Here is a 14,170-nt window from a genome sequence, read left to right as displayed (position 1 = left end):
TGCGCTCCAAGAGCAAGGAGTTTTTCCAATAAAATACCACTATCTTTTGCATCACGAGGTCCAGGATTTTCATTAAATTATAATGATAAGGAATAAAACTCAGCACATTCCTGGTTTTTCCCTTGCAGGTATTCAGCACAGTGCAGTCGGCAAGGTAAGTGAGCTCTGCTCTGAGTACTTTGCTTTTGCTGTACCCCAGGGTAGCCCTGAGGAAGGGAAGAAGCAGTTGCTTTCATAAGCCTTTCTCCCTTCCTCTTTCCTCCTCCTCTTCCCCCCATTGAATTCAGATTCTCCAACAAAACCAGGCAAAGAAACTCCCGTGATGGTCACCGACCGAGCTCGCTCCCCTCACCCAGCTGCAGCAAGGAGCTGTATTTTAGGAGCATCCCACTGGGCTTTCTGCATTTCTCTCTCCCCTTACAGTACCTGGACGAGCCATACTGCAAAAGACCGGGGGAAAAGGGGTTGAAATCACCAACTGCCTTGACCAGCACTTCCAAAAGCCAGTGCAGGATCCCCAAAAGCCTTTCCCTGGCTCCGTGCCCTGGCCAGCAGTGACATGCAGGGGACAGGCTGAGCATCCCCGCTGTCCCCTGAGCCCTGGGATGCCCCTGAGGGCTGTGCCCACACTGAAGCACATGGGGGTCCACCCAGGGCAATGCCAGCAGGCAAGTTTTGTATTTATTTCCCTGGAAAACACCTCCTTAACGGGCACTTAACATTATGCTTAAGTGACAAGGAATTACACATTTTATCTAAGAGCAGGCGCAAGGAACAGTCTAATTCCCTATAGACTAATGGTGCATTTCTCCTCACAGACAGCCAATTAAATATTTAATCAGCACAATAGCCGGTTAAGTATTGTATATGGGCATAAATACAACCCAATATATTTCCACGCCACATTAAGCTGAAGCTTGTAGACACTTGTCTCCCCAACATCAGGCACGACAGCTCGGTCAATGCATCCTTCGAAAGCAGATTCTATTTATTTTCTGTCATATTAAGTAGGCATCATTTCTATCCTGTCCCAGCCAAGTATATTAACTCTTCAGCAGCACAGTATGAATAATCTGCATCAAATTGTGGATTAGGGGAAGATTGCCGCCTTTCTGCTCAGCAGATATCTGTGAGCTGACTGCAAATTTCCACAAATAATTTCTCTTTGGGTCGCATCCTGGAGCTGCAGCTGTGGCTGGAGGGCCTTTGCTCTCTGCGCTCCTCGGATGCTTTAGAAAAGATGGAAGATTCAGCAATTAAAGACACAAGCTAGAGAAAAGGGGGAAAGAAAAGAATTCTGCTTCTCCTTATTTAATGGAAAGGGCTGAGTTAAAAAGACAGTAAAAATCAGGTTTTCAGACAGGACATTGCCACAGGGAGGTAGGGACGGGGCTCACAGTACCCTCCAGGGATGCACCGGAGCACTCAGCTGTGGCTGTGGGCACGAGTGGGGCTTCCCATGGGCAAGCGGAGCCGGCCCCAAAGGAGGGCAGCGCTGGATCCATGCTTGCAGGGCTGTGCCCAGTGCGGTGTACAGAGAGAGAACATTCATTCTCTTTTCCCACCATCTAGGAGATGTATTCATTCCACAAGTGTCTTCTTTGGGGCTTGATGTCTATTCAGCTTGCTTTCAGTCTCCACTTCCCAAGCCCTCACCAGCTCGATTATAACTGGAAGAATAAATCTATTTACAGTGCATTGTTGCAAAATGAATCAATAAACCTGAAGCAAACACAAGGCCAAATCCTCAACAACTTGAGTGGGCGGCTTTCTGTTGGCTGCAGCGGGTGCTACCTCCCACATCCCTTCTGCATTTCTCAGGTAAGTGCTGTTTGCAAACGCAAGGGTCATTCCCGGTATAGAAAGTTAAGCACGACGGTTTATTGTTGGCTGATTTTCTTTTCTGGCTTCTGAATGACTTCAGATACGAGTCAAAATCCTCTTCTCAGTTCTGCAAGCCATGGTGATCGGTGCTGGTAAAGTAACAGGGGGAATATGAGCCCCTGCTTGTGGTCCTAAGCTGCTCTTGGAAAAGGGGTCTTTGCCCGATTTCGAGACAAGCGCACAACACAGGGCATGCTGGAATACAGCACCTAAACACGGCAGAGGCTGAGCAAGAATGAGATGTAGTGTTAGACAGCACCTTCCCTGCTCAAGGCATTTTTAGGGCTTTGCAAAGCACTTGAGCTAGCAGAACACAGGCCGGGGGAAGCAGGTGCCAATCTGCCCCAGGCTAGGATGGAGCTCCCAAACATCAGGGACCGTTTAACTAGAGGGCCACCAGGGTAAATCCTGCAAAATATCGTTGTAAAAAGGCTTTTCAAGGTTTGGGAGCCACCCTTTGGGGAGCTAGAGACTGTGAAAGGGTGGTGTGTAGGGAATGATCAAACTATGGGAGGGACAGCAGGTTTTGGTTAATTTTATCTCTTAGAATATTTTCTGTAGAAATCTGTTACATTACATAAAGGTTTTGGGAAAGCGAAGGCTGCCTGACTTGCTGGAGACCAACGAACAGGCCAGGCACCCCAGCACCATCCTGGCCCATGCCCAGTGCTGATGGGCTTGGCCCGGGCTGAGCAGGTTCACACCTTCCCAGTAAGCTGCGGTGGCCTGCTGGGGCTGTGATGACGGGCTTCATGACCTCACAGTGCTTTAATCTAACATGTTATTCCATCCTCAGCCAGGCTATGAGCATTCTCGTGCCAATTACATCATCTCGGCTGAAGCACAGTAAGGCTTTAAGCCACATGAATGCCCTCACTTCTGTGCCCATCGCCTTAATTACAACCTGAATTTCATCAAAGGTTAATTTGATCCTGGGCATGGGGAGCAACAGAGGTGGGAGTCTGCCTCCAACTACCCCCAGCCACCCCCATTTGCCTCCTGCTAATAAATCTTCCATTAGGAAACAACAGGTAAGTGCTACGGGTAGTTTCCACTTTTCTGTCTCTGTTGCTCTTAGTTCAACCTCTGCAACAGCTGCCACGAGCCATAAATCACCAAGCAGAATCCTGGAGCCAGGGATCACTGTCTTGTAAAACAAATATCTTCCAGATTTCGTAGTGCCTGATGCTGGTTACAAACTGTTGGTTGTCGGGTTCTTCCTCTTCTCTTCCATTTATTTCCCAGCCCCCTGTCTCTGCTACTCCTTGTCTGCTATATATCTCCCGTTTATTGTTATTTCTTTCCCCGCTTTGTTTTAATAACTCTTTTACTGTGGATTCTTGTAAAAACAGCTGCTCTAGCCAGTAAAAAAAAAAAAAAAGAATATCTGGAAACAGATGCCCTGGCATTGCTTCAGCTGTAATCTGCTAGATTTATAATTCCTCTTTGGTTCAATATTGATTCAGAATAAAGCAACTCAAAACACACTGGCAGCTCGCAGCTTTTTGTAGTCGTCTTCTATCTTTCTTCTTCTCTGCCGTGACATTTCTCTTCTCTTCATCCACGCAACTAAAACGTACAGAGGAACAAACCAAGCAAGCTGATGAGAGACACCCAGATGCCTGTAGAGCAGACGGTTCATGTCTGTGGAAGCTCAAAGGAATGTTGTCAGCTCATTTTTTTTATTATTTTAATTTCTTTCCTCTTGTCCAGCATTACCTACCTCCTCTCAACATCCCCCCTTAAGTCAGTCCCCTGCATTTCAGGGACTTACAGAGGCTCACACGGAGGGGACGGCAGCCCAGGGCCAGGGCATGGTACCTGCCATAGGATGCAGCTGCGGTCGTCCCCCTCGGGTTCTGCGGGCGGGAGCCCAGGGGCCAGACACCGGGGCTGTTTCTCAGCCTGTCTGTCACCGAACGGCTGCGCAGGGGTTAGCGAGTCCCTTGACACCACACTGAAATGGAAACACTAGCATTTCCCTTCCATAAACTGCCTTGAGAGCCCTCAGAGAAGGGCAGGACAAAGCTATTAGCGCACTTCTTTAAGGTCTATAAAAAGAAGCCCATTTAGGATGCATGTATTAAACATACAGCTTATATCCCCACCAGCAAGCACAGGCAGTAAGAGTCCCTGAAGCCTGCCTGTAAGTGGCTCAAGGGCCACACCATGCATCCACCAGCATACAGATTTCTTCTGATTTACCCCACGCTGATGAGACTGTACCTAAGTGTAGGGCCAAAGGCTTGTTTGGGGAGTAAAAGACAAATCTGCTCCTTTGAACATTTTCCCACACATCAGGCAGTGCCATCTCTCTCTAACATTTCAGTTGCTCTCAGGGCTATTCAGTTTGAATGGTTGGGACTATTTATGCCTGGCTCTTCCCTTCCAAGCCCAGTTCCCCCTCACTCCCTCCTGACAAAGCTCTGCCAGCCCTACAAGCTGTGTCTTCCCGGCAGAGCTCTCATTTGGGTACCGTAAATTAGCCTATTAATTTCTTCTTCAGCAGAGGAGGTAGCCTGGGCTCTCTTTAGCTTGCAAAACCCCAGGTGGTCTCCAGTTATAAGGTACCACCGGCACTCTCCAAGCCCAGCGCAGCCCTTCGGGTTCCCCTCCAGGTTCTCCCCCGGGTTCCCCTGCCCCTCCAGCTGCCTTTGCCCCTGAGGAGATGGGACCAGCTCAAGGGCAGCCCACGAAGCCCAGCCAGCCACACATCTCTGTGCTTACCTAAAGCCAGGCACTAAGAGGCACAAATTTGGGAAGTGGAAGTAAAGGATCAGTCTTACGATAGGGTGAGAAACATGGCTTCTAGCAGAGCTACACTGCTGCAGGGCATTTGATTTGGGGAGACAACTCCAGCCCTCCCAGCCAACTGCCAGGCTGGCTGTCTCAGTTGGGCAAGAAGTTCACAGATTCCCGGAGCTCTGCCACGTGTCAGCCTGCGGCTGGGAAACCCTCAAGCGATCATTTACATCGCTGTGCCTGGAATGGCAGAGATGCTTGTAGAGATGCTCCCAGAGGCTCTACATCAGCAGAAGAGCCGCTCGCCGTGCTGTCTGCCTGCGGACTGGGGTGTCCTGTGCTCCCCCAACATGGAACCACATGGTTGGGTGGGTGGTTTCTCCAGCAGGCAGGAGGGATGGGAAGGCGCGTGGTTTTAGAAAGCTCAGAAGCCATTTTTGGCATGTTGGTCCAAACTGGAATATGTGCTAGCTGGCGAAAATGTCACAGGCAGGGGTGGCTTTCTGTGCCGAGAGACCCCGTGGTCCCCATCTGGATGTCAGACACAGCCTGCTGTTACCAGACAGCCGACGTCTCCTGCTCGTGGCCCTGTTTTTAGCCCAGCTGAGCACGCGGGCGATCCTGGAAAGCCATTAGAGAATGGCAACAGTGAAGTATCTGAGTGCTTCCAGCAAAGCATCTCGTGGGGCGGAGGTGGTCGTGGGTCTGGGGGTGCACCAGGGCATCGGGGCATCTTGAACACGTCAGCTGGGTGACACTGGGAATGCCTCCCTGGCTCTGTACTCAGCTCTCAAAAACAGCAGTGGGTTTTGCAGCTTCAGCGTATCGCATTTTCTGTGCTGTCTCCTCCTTGCAACAGGAACAGCCCCAGGAGTGAGCCCATATGTGAGGTCTTAGGTCTGCCGGCCTCAGAGCTGGGGGGAGAGCTGGGGCCCATCACCTGCCTGAGGTTTGTCACAGCGTCCTTGAAATCTGCTTGTGAAAAACAACTGGGATTTAACAAATTGGCAATCTCTGAGGGGGAAAAAAAATAATGTTCTGTTGAAGTATTTCCAACCAGCTCTGTGGTCACCCTATTTTTCTTTCAAGAACTGATACATTGGCAGAGACACCTCATGCACGGTCCCCCAGGGTGGCCCCTCTCTCCCGTGTCTCTCCTGCCTCTCCGACTCATTTCCAGCGTTATTCCCCACTGCTGTCCATCACCGCTGTTAGTTATTCTGACAGTTGGCATTTCCAAGAAAGTACAAGCAGACAGCCTTTTCTATGCTGTCCCTGATGCCCATGGCAGGGACCGGCCCCGTCCCAGCCCAGGGAGGGATGGGGTCCCATGGGGAGCGGGGCAGCGTGGGGAGCTCTCACCTACCCCGAGAGCCGCCGTGCCAGGAGCTGGCAGACCCGCCGCCAACCAGTCTGGGGTTGTCCTAATTTGATTATTTGTCAGCTGCCTTCAGGGTGCTGGAGGACGATGTACTCAGCCAGGACACGCACATGGGTTCGTGACAGAGATTCATTAGGCTTCTTGCATACCCCGTTAGACACAGTTATGAGAGCAAGTGGTTCTGACACAGGTCTCTAGAGAGATTTGCAGTCACGCTGCTCTTTCTCAGTCTGTCTTTATTTATTTCAGGGAGGGAAAGGGGAGCTGGACATGATGGTGGCTGGAGAAACAGCCCACGTAAGTCCATAGGATAGTCCACGCTTCTGTAATTCCTGTGTGAGGAGCAGGGAAACGTGATTTTCCAGCTGAGAGCATCTCTTCTCCAGCACTGGACACGTTTACATGTGTGTTCATGAGGTCCTGCTTCATCGGCAGTGGGTAAAACACCCTCCAGAGGAAGGAAGGGCAGATCTCTCCAACTCTGTGTCAGCAGGAGCAAGCAGTGCTGGGGCTCTGCCAGGAGCTGGCAGGGACCCTGGGTGGCTCTCGAACCTTGATAAATCACAGCTACTCTTCTCCCTTCTCAGACAGCCCAGCAGCAAAGCAAGAGGCTGCTCTCCGAACTCTAGTTCACCCAGTTCCTCCCTTGCTAGCTCTCCCAGGCAAACCCACACATCAGCTCCAGGCTGAAATCTGGGAGTCCCAGAACTGACCTTTTTTTTTTTTTTTTTTTTCCAGTTCCCAACAAATTAAGCAAGCAAACACCAGATTTGCAGCTGGGTGTGCTGGGGCACCAGCAGACCACAAACACTTCTCCTTTGCTTCTACCTTGATAATAGGGCATCCCCTGATACCACCCCTGCCATGACAGTGACCACACAGCTCAGGCCAAGGGAGTTTTGCGGCTGTTATTTCCTCTCTGCTGCCTCTCCACGATACGGACAGGGCTCAGTCTCAAGTCTCCCTGGGAGGATGAATTTTCCTGACTCCTCTGAAGCTTTTAGGTGTGTTTCCCAGGAGGGAGAGTCTGGGGGAACCCCATGGGAAGCTCTTTGTCTTGCAGTGCTGTGTACTGTAGTGCTACGTACGGCAAGATGGTGGTTATTAGCACACTCGAAGAAGCTGCCAGGTATCTTTCATCATGCTGCATCCCCTGGGAATAAGGCAGAAACCTCGCACAGCGCCTTGCTCAATAGGCTCAAGTCTTAACCATAGGGCTGCTGAATGACGAATCCTCAGCAATAGTAACAGCGATGTGATATGACAGCCACAGCCTGGAGTGTCTCGTGTTGGCCCTGCAGACTCACCTTCTAAGCAACACAGGTATGGGACACGTGGAGTTTTGCTTCCCAGGCTTCCTCCAAAGGCAGCATCACCCCTTCTCCCTTCCTACCCCCACGCCAGCCTCTGGTACGTCTCTGTCCTCCTCCCTGCAGAAGAAGCCCGGGGAGCGCAGGCAGGTTGCCAGCACTGAGAGCTTGTCACAGTGAGTTTTCCTGATGGCCCCAGGTTAATCACCGCCTCTCATGTAGGCAGCCACTTAAGGTTGTTCTTTGCTGCCCCAGGAGACTCGTCACCAGCTGGGCTGCCTCACATGGCAGGAGGAGAGGAAGGGAGAGGAGGAGGGTGGGAGGGATGGACTGCAGACTGCAGGGGGAGGAGAAGGAAAGTCCCAAAGGCAGCACTCTGAGCGCTGAGCTTCAGCTCTCCAAGTGCAAATGTCCAAGTGAGTCACCGTAGCATCTTCTGTAGTCCAAGAAGAAAAAAACACCTCCAAAGGAGCATTTGCCTGCTAGAAACGCCTGTCGAGACAGGGCCTTCCAAAGAGACGACTACCTCTTCATTGACCTCCAGATAGTCTGTGTGTACTTCCATATATTAGAGTTAAAGAATAATGGGATTTTTGCTGAACTACAAGGTTCAGCTGATGGGAGGGGAGCTGTACAATTCCTTACACAATGTCTTTGTGTGTCTCAGAGACCAGAAGTCTTAGCAGACTCTGAAGCAATAGAAAGACTGAGAGCAACCCTGGGGACACTGGGCAGGAGGAAGGAAACTGGAGGGTGTCCAAACCTCTGGCTTTACAATACGAGTTCATCGCTAAAAGATAAAAAACTGGGAAAATACATCGTGTGGCTGAGCAACTCCATCACTGGCTGATGGCTACCTGGAGCCACACGGCAGCCTGGAAGTGTGAAGCTCCTTGAAGATGCGGAGGGCAATGTCTTTGAGACACAGGAGAAGTGCTGACCCGACTCGGTACAACTCATCCCACAGGCCTGAGCAGCAAGCTCCCGGCGGCACAGAGCTCTCGGCTCTCCCGGTGCATCGCCACGGGTCAGCACCACAACGCTGTCGGGTGCCTGCCTTCTCAATCTCATCCTCTTGTCCCATCCCACACCGCGTCTGCCTTGCTTTTCTGCTTCTCAGGCACTGTTTTTTCTGCTTTTTTTAGAGACAGAAGATAAAGGACAAAGGACCCGGTTTCCTTCTGGCTCTTGAACACAAGAGCCCTTGGAGAGGACCTATTTTAAGAAAGGAGAGTCTTCCCCCCGCTGGAAAAGCAGCTCAGCAAGGGCAGGCTCAGTGCCGTGCCCTCCAGTCGGGCACTTGAGACACCTGCTAGCAGCCACTTCAGCCGCCAAATGCTCATCCAGCAGTGACAGAAATCAGCGTCTGCAAGACGTGCTCCAGCAGGATTCATGGGGAAGGTGGGGAGATCCATGTCCTGGGGAGAAGCCCCCACCACACACCCCCTGCACTGGCTCGTTGCTCAGGTGGCAGCAATGCCACCTTCTCCCCGAGTTGGGCACCCCATGGGCAATGGGCAAAGGCACCTGCTGGGTCACTTGGATCCCCTCTGAGGCTGAACATCTCACATTTTCAATCCATAGGGCTGAAGAAGCAGGAGGTTCCCATGAGAAGGGCTGCCCAAGCTCCCCTCGTTGATGGCAGTAATTTTTTTTTTTTTTTTTTGAGTATGAAAAATCCTGAGGTTGATTTTATGTCAGATGGAGAAGGCAGGACACGATCTTGCAGAGGCCATTTGGCACATCTCTCTCTGTGCTTAGCCCCAGGCTTGTGCTCCAGGGACACCTCTCACCTTGGAAAGCCCCAATGTGTCCGCTCCAGCCTTGCCTGGCAGGTCATTCCCTGCTTTTTTGATTCTCCGCTTGGGAAGGTGCTTCTTGACATCTGTTCTGAATTTGGTTCTCATCTATTTACATTTTATAGCCCTTGCTCCTCTCCCCTTGGTGGGGCTGAGCACAGTAACTCGAGATTATATTATCCATATCGCCTAAGTTTTTATGCACTTCACTTAAATTTTCTAATAACCAACTGTATTTTTCCCTTTCTCCTGGCTATCTTCAGCGCTAGATATTGTAGTGCTGAGTTAAGCACCTTTATCCTTCTTTCCCCGTTCCATAAGGTTATTTTTTAATGGTGTAAACAAAGTTTATCACACTTCACAAATAATCTGTTAAAGGAGAGCTTGAGCACATAAGTGTTCTTGATCCACTGCAGATCCACCCTGAAGAAGACCTCGGACCCAAGCAATGCTCCTCTCATCCCGGAGTGCGTCCAGCAAGCTGGAAGAAGAGCAGACCTCTCCTCCAGGTTCAGCTCAGTGATGCACAAACTACTCATGTTCATAGGAAAGCTGCAAACCTCCCTCAAAATCAGCCCTGTGTTGCTCTCATATATGCGTTGGAGAGTCTCTTTAAGTTCCTCCTTGCTAAAACCATGCAAGCCCATGGCGAGCACATTTTAAAAGCTGGTACCTGTTCCAAGCACGAACGGCTGCTACGGGAAACAGTCAGAAAAGTGAGGCTGAAGGCTAAGATGTTCAAAGCTGCCTTAATTATTAGAGCGTGAGTTTCCAAATCCCTTGAGAAGCGCAGAAAACGTTGGCCTCAAAATTCACGGCGTGCTCAGAGAAGCGGGAGCCAGGGAGTTTTGGGGACATCTTGACTGCAGTCTGCCTGGCTGGCTCCACTGGACTTGGAATCAGTCCGATTCATTGCAGCAGCTCTGAATTCAGAGCAGAGGGAGCAGACAAGGCTCATTGCCTATTCCAGCCAGAAAGACTGCAACAACAGTTGCGGTTTTCATTTTTTTTTAAAATAGGTTACTTGAGTAGACGGCCAGGAATAGACCCTCTGTCTCCTCATCCCCAAACTGAGCCTCACTGATAATTATGCGCAAACTGTCAGGGCTGCTTTGGGAAAACAGTGCTAGAACTAAAGCAGCCTGACATCGTTTTGTGCAAGGCTGTGCTTGGAGAAGCGGGGTCCTCACCGACCACCAAAGCCCGGAGGGGAGAGCAAGGACAGTTCAGTCCCTGCAAAATGCAGCAAGGACTTTTTCTCCTCAACCACTAATGTCCTGCCGGTTGGGCAGCCTGGCCCAGAGGTGGGCAGTGGATTCAGGTTGCTCCTGGGGAACAGCACGTTCCCATGCAAAGCAAATCTCCGGACGTGTTGGTGCATCCGCTTGCAATGTGGAATGCAGGAGGCTCACATCCCTCCTTGCTTCACGCTCTGCTCCAGTATTTATCCTCTCAGCAAGCCATCGCTGCCTCATCTTCCAGGACTGTGCTTCCACTCAGACATCAGCAATTTCCCCTGGCAGAGGCGAGCAGTGAAATTACCCACCTGATTTAAGGCCAGGGGAGTTAAAAGAGTGTTCCGCTCTGGGAAACTCTTCCAACACCTTGGTTGCTTTTGCACTTCTGCAGGCTGCCGACGGACCCGGCCACTCCTTCCACTTTGCGCTAGGCTGGAGGAGCAACCGCTGGTGGTGGCACCACTTTCCAAGCAAGACCCTGAGCATCCTCCACCAGCATCCAGCTTCAGCCACCTTCTCCTGCCCCACGCTGCTGGGCTCTGTTTGTCCAAAGTAAATGCAGGCAGATTTCCCTGTTGACTGCGGGGATTTTGCTTGCTCAGGTGGATCTGCTGGGAATATCAGTATTTTTATTTTATTTATTTTTCTGCTAAAACCTGTGCATAGGTCTGTCCTATGCAGATAAACCCTCAGGTCAGCCACACCACAGATAACTCCCTACCTTGCTTCCCAGCCAGGGGACAAGGGTTCATGGATGTTGGTGCTGTCTCTCCATCCCTGGGAGGGATGAGGAGAGGGCTGGATGCCCTCCCGCAGTCCCAGGGCTTGCAATTGTTTTTTAAAAGCCTGTAATCATCCACACTTCTCTGAGCTATTCAAGCATTTGCATTGTTTCACAGCATCTCTAGTGCTGGCTGGAAGCCGCTCCAGGTTTTGGGGAGCCCAGCAGGATTGCTGGGGGGGGCCGTGCTGGCAGGCACCCCCCCGCTGAGCATCAGATGAGGGCTGTGCTCCTGTCAACAGGTGAGCCGGTTCCTGGGCATTGCCTTTTATTGGGAAAGAAAAAGGGGAGAAAAAACCCCAACAAATCAATTCTGTTCACATGAGATTTGAGCTGAACTTCAACCAACTTCAAACACTGAAGGATAAAGAAATGCCGTGGAAAAAAAGTCCTGTTGTGACACAGTCACAGCTGAGGTTCATTCATTTTTAAAAATTTCTCCTCCTGGTTAGAAATGAGATTTGCAGAAAAGAGAAAGCATCACCAGCGTACAAACATCTATCAAACACCCACCCAAAGGACAAGCGGCGAAGTTGACTTTCCCTATGGGTGCAGCCATCTGACACAAGGCACAGTGTGGACACGGAGATCTGGACCGGCGTTTCCCACTCCATCCCTCGTAGTGGCAACACGTATCTGCAGCGTCCATGAACCCAAGAAACAACCTAGCAGGCTCGTGGGTGGTATTTTGGTCCTCATTTTCCCCTTGCTATTAGAAGCAGATATGCCATCCCTCCAGCAGTATTTTCTCCCCCTAACCCGCGCTGTTATGCTGACACAGCAGCTAGGGCCATGGAGAGCCAGGTCTTGTCTCACTCATGACCACCTAGCAGGAGCGGAGGGATCCCATAACCGTTCAGCTCTCTTGCAGGGATGCAAAGGACCCGCTGCTTTCCATTATCCACCTTTGCAGGACTCCCAAGGTCAGAATCCGGCCCTTCACAAGAGTCAGCCCTTGCCCTGAGGAGGTGCAGCCAGAGGAGACCAGAAGGCAGGAGAGCACTGATTCCCTACGCCTTTGCCATCTCGTTTCCATGCCATCATGCCATCTGTGGAATTTATCCCGGGAACTCCTGTCACATCCACTCCCATTAGCATTTTACAATGCTCTCTTGCCTTTTCCCAGCATCTGCTGGCCAAGATCCTCTGGTCCCCCCTGCTCCTTATCCTTCATCCAAGGTTTCATGACACCACTACCCGGTTTTGCTGCACTCTGCCCTGCAGCATCTCAACACAGGAGCTGCAAACCGGGCAACCCAGCTCGGTAGCAAAGAAAGCTTCCAAACAGGGACTGAGCTGTTATTAATTTATCCTTTATTTGTTTTGAAAAGATGCCTGGGGAAGGTACACCATTTCTCTTTCCAGTTAGGGGCTTAACAGCCACAGGCTTTTTTCTTTCTCAGAAATATAAACCCATGTTTATTTCGCATGTACCCTATTAATCCCTAAGGCATTGCATCCAACAGACTAAAATCAGAGCTCCGTCTTCACCAAAACACTTCAGGAGAAAGAGGAGAGGGAGAAATGCTGGACCTTTAATAGAAGAAACACATCTATTTATTTGGGACCGAGGCAGCTGCATGGAATATAAATTATTTTACTTGGTAACCCCAACAGGATTCGCTCCATCTTAAAGTGGGAAGGGAAGACCTGGAGCATCCATTTCCAGTGTGATCACCGAGGAGCAGCCAGACTTCAATTCCTACGAGGCTCTTCAGAGGGTTTGATTGTTCATGATGCTCTGATATATGAAATACTGATCTACCTGCAGCACCGGCCATATTGTGTTCCCAGTTAAAACTTGCGCAACTCTCCTGAAGTCAATTTACGAGGCAAACATTTAATTTAGCAAGCAGGCTCACAATCCTAAATTTAAACATATGTCAAGCCAGCTAGTAGCTTTCTTTTAATTAACTCTCAAACTTTGTGGCTGTCATTTCTTTATATAAATGAGGATGTTCTGCCAAGGGCAGGCTGTAATCCTATGTGCATACCTACGAAACCGCCTGCTATTTCACAACCACTTTTCAAAGAGCTCTTGCAGAGGCAAGGGGATGTGGATGTTATTATAAGGGTCCATATGGCAGTACGCTGGCACTGCAGTATTAAATCAGAGGTATTGTAGCTTTCCAGCCTAGATTCTCACAGTACCAGGTAATGTATATGTAGCTTTATTGTTGTACAATTTTAGTGGCTATGCATTATTCAACAGCGGCCGAAGTCTCTGCGCTGCCGGAGGTGATTCAGTGATGATAAAGGGAATACGTTTTGCTCTAAAGGCGGGAGCAAAGGGATTTCACGGGTCGGTATTTTCTCCATCCACGGAGGAACAATGGAAGCATTAACATTTCTAGAGAAGAAATCAGCTGGCGACAAGTTCTCATTGATAATTAAAATGAAAGTACAAGCTGCCTTAACATGTAGTTAGACTTAGGAACTGTAACCTGCTCTCTAAATTAAATGTTTTCCTTGATAATTTGGCTCTTGCAGCAGGCACTGAAATCTGCTGGAAGATGCCATCTAGTGGGTTATGGAAGTTTATTTAAGTTTAAATCCACTTGCTGCTGTGGGGCGAGGGTGGCAAAAACTGCAAAAGCTGGGGCGTGTAACGGTTTACGTAGCCTTTCTGTTGTTGTTGTTCTAGGAAATAAAAATTTCCCTGCGGGGGCTGACATTGGAGGAGACCTAATATTTATTTTACCGGTGCCCCCAGCAGGGCTCTGGATTATCACAGCTTTGCCGTTGACGTTAGCCGAGCCGCACGGCTGTTCCGCTGGCAGGGCATCTCCCTAACCACGAGGGCTGTTTGCTCTTCTTTTAGGAAATGAATCCACTCCCCATTTCTGGAAAAGCTGTATCGCCGTTGTTTTCTTCTGAAAAGAAACCCACCATCCCGTGCCTATAAATTATCTAGTTTATGATACACTAGAAGCCACTGAATCGGTACCCTAACGAACAGCATTCCTCTTTGATGGGAGCCATCCCTGGGGAATTGATCTGGAGCAATCCCACCCGGTAAGGCCTCCCCAACCACC

Source organism: Accipiter gentilis, chromosome 26 (assembly GCF_929443795.1).
Source record: "Accipiter gentilis chromosome 26, bAccGen1.1, whole genome shotgun sequence".
Lineage (NCBI taxonomy): Eukaryota > Metazoa > Chordata > Aves > Accipitriformes > Accipitridae > Astur > Astur gentilis.
Note: the sequence above shows the minus strand (reverse complement) of the source record.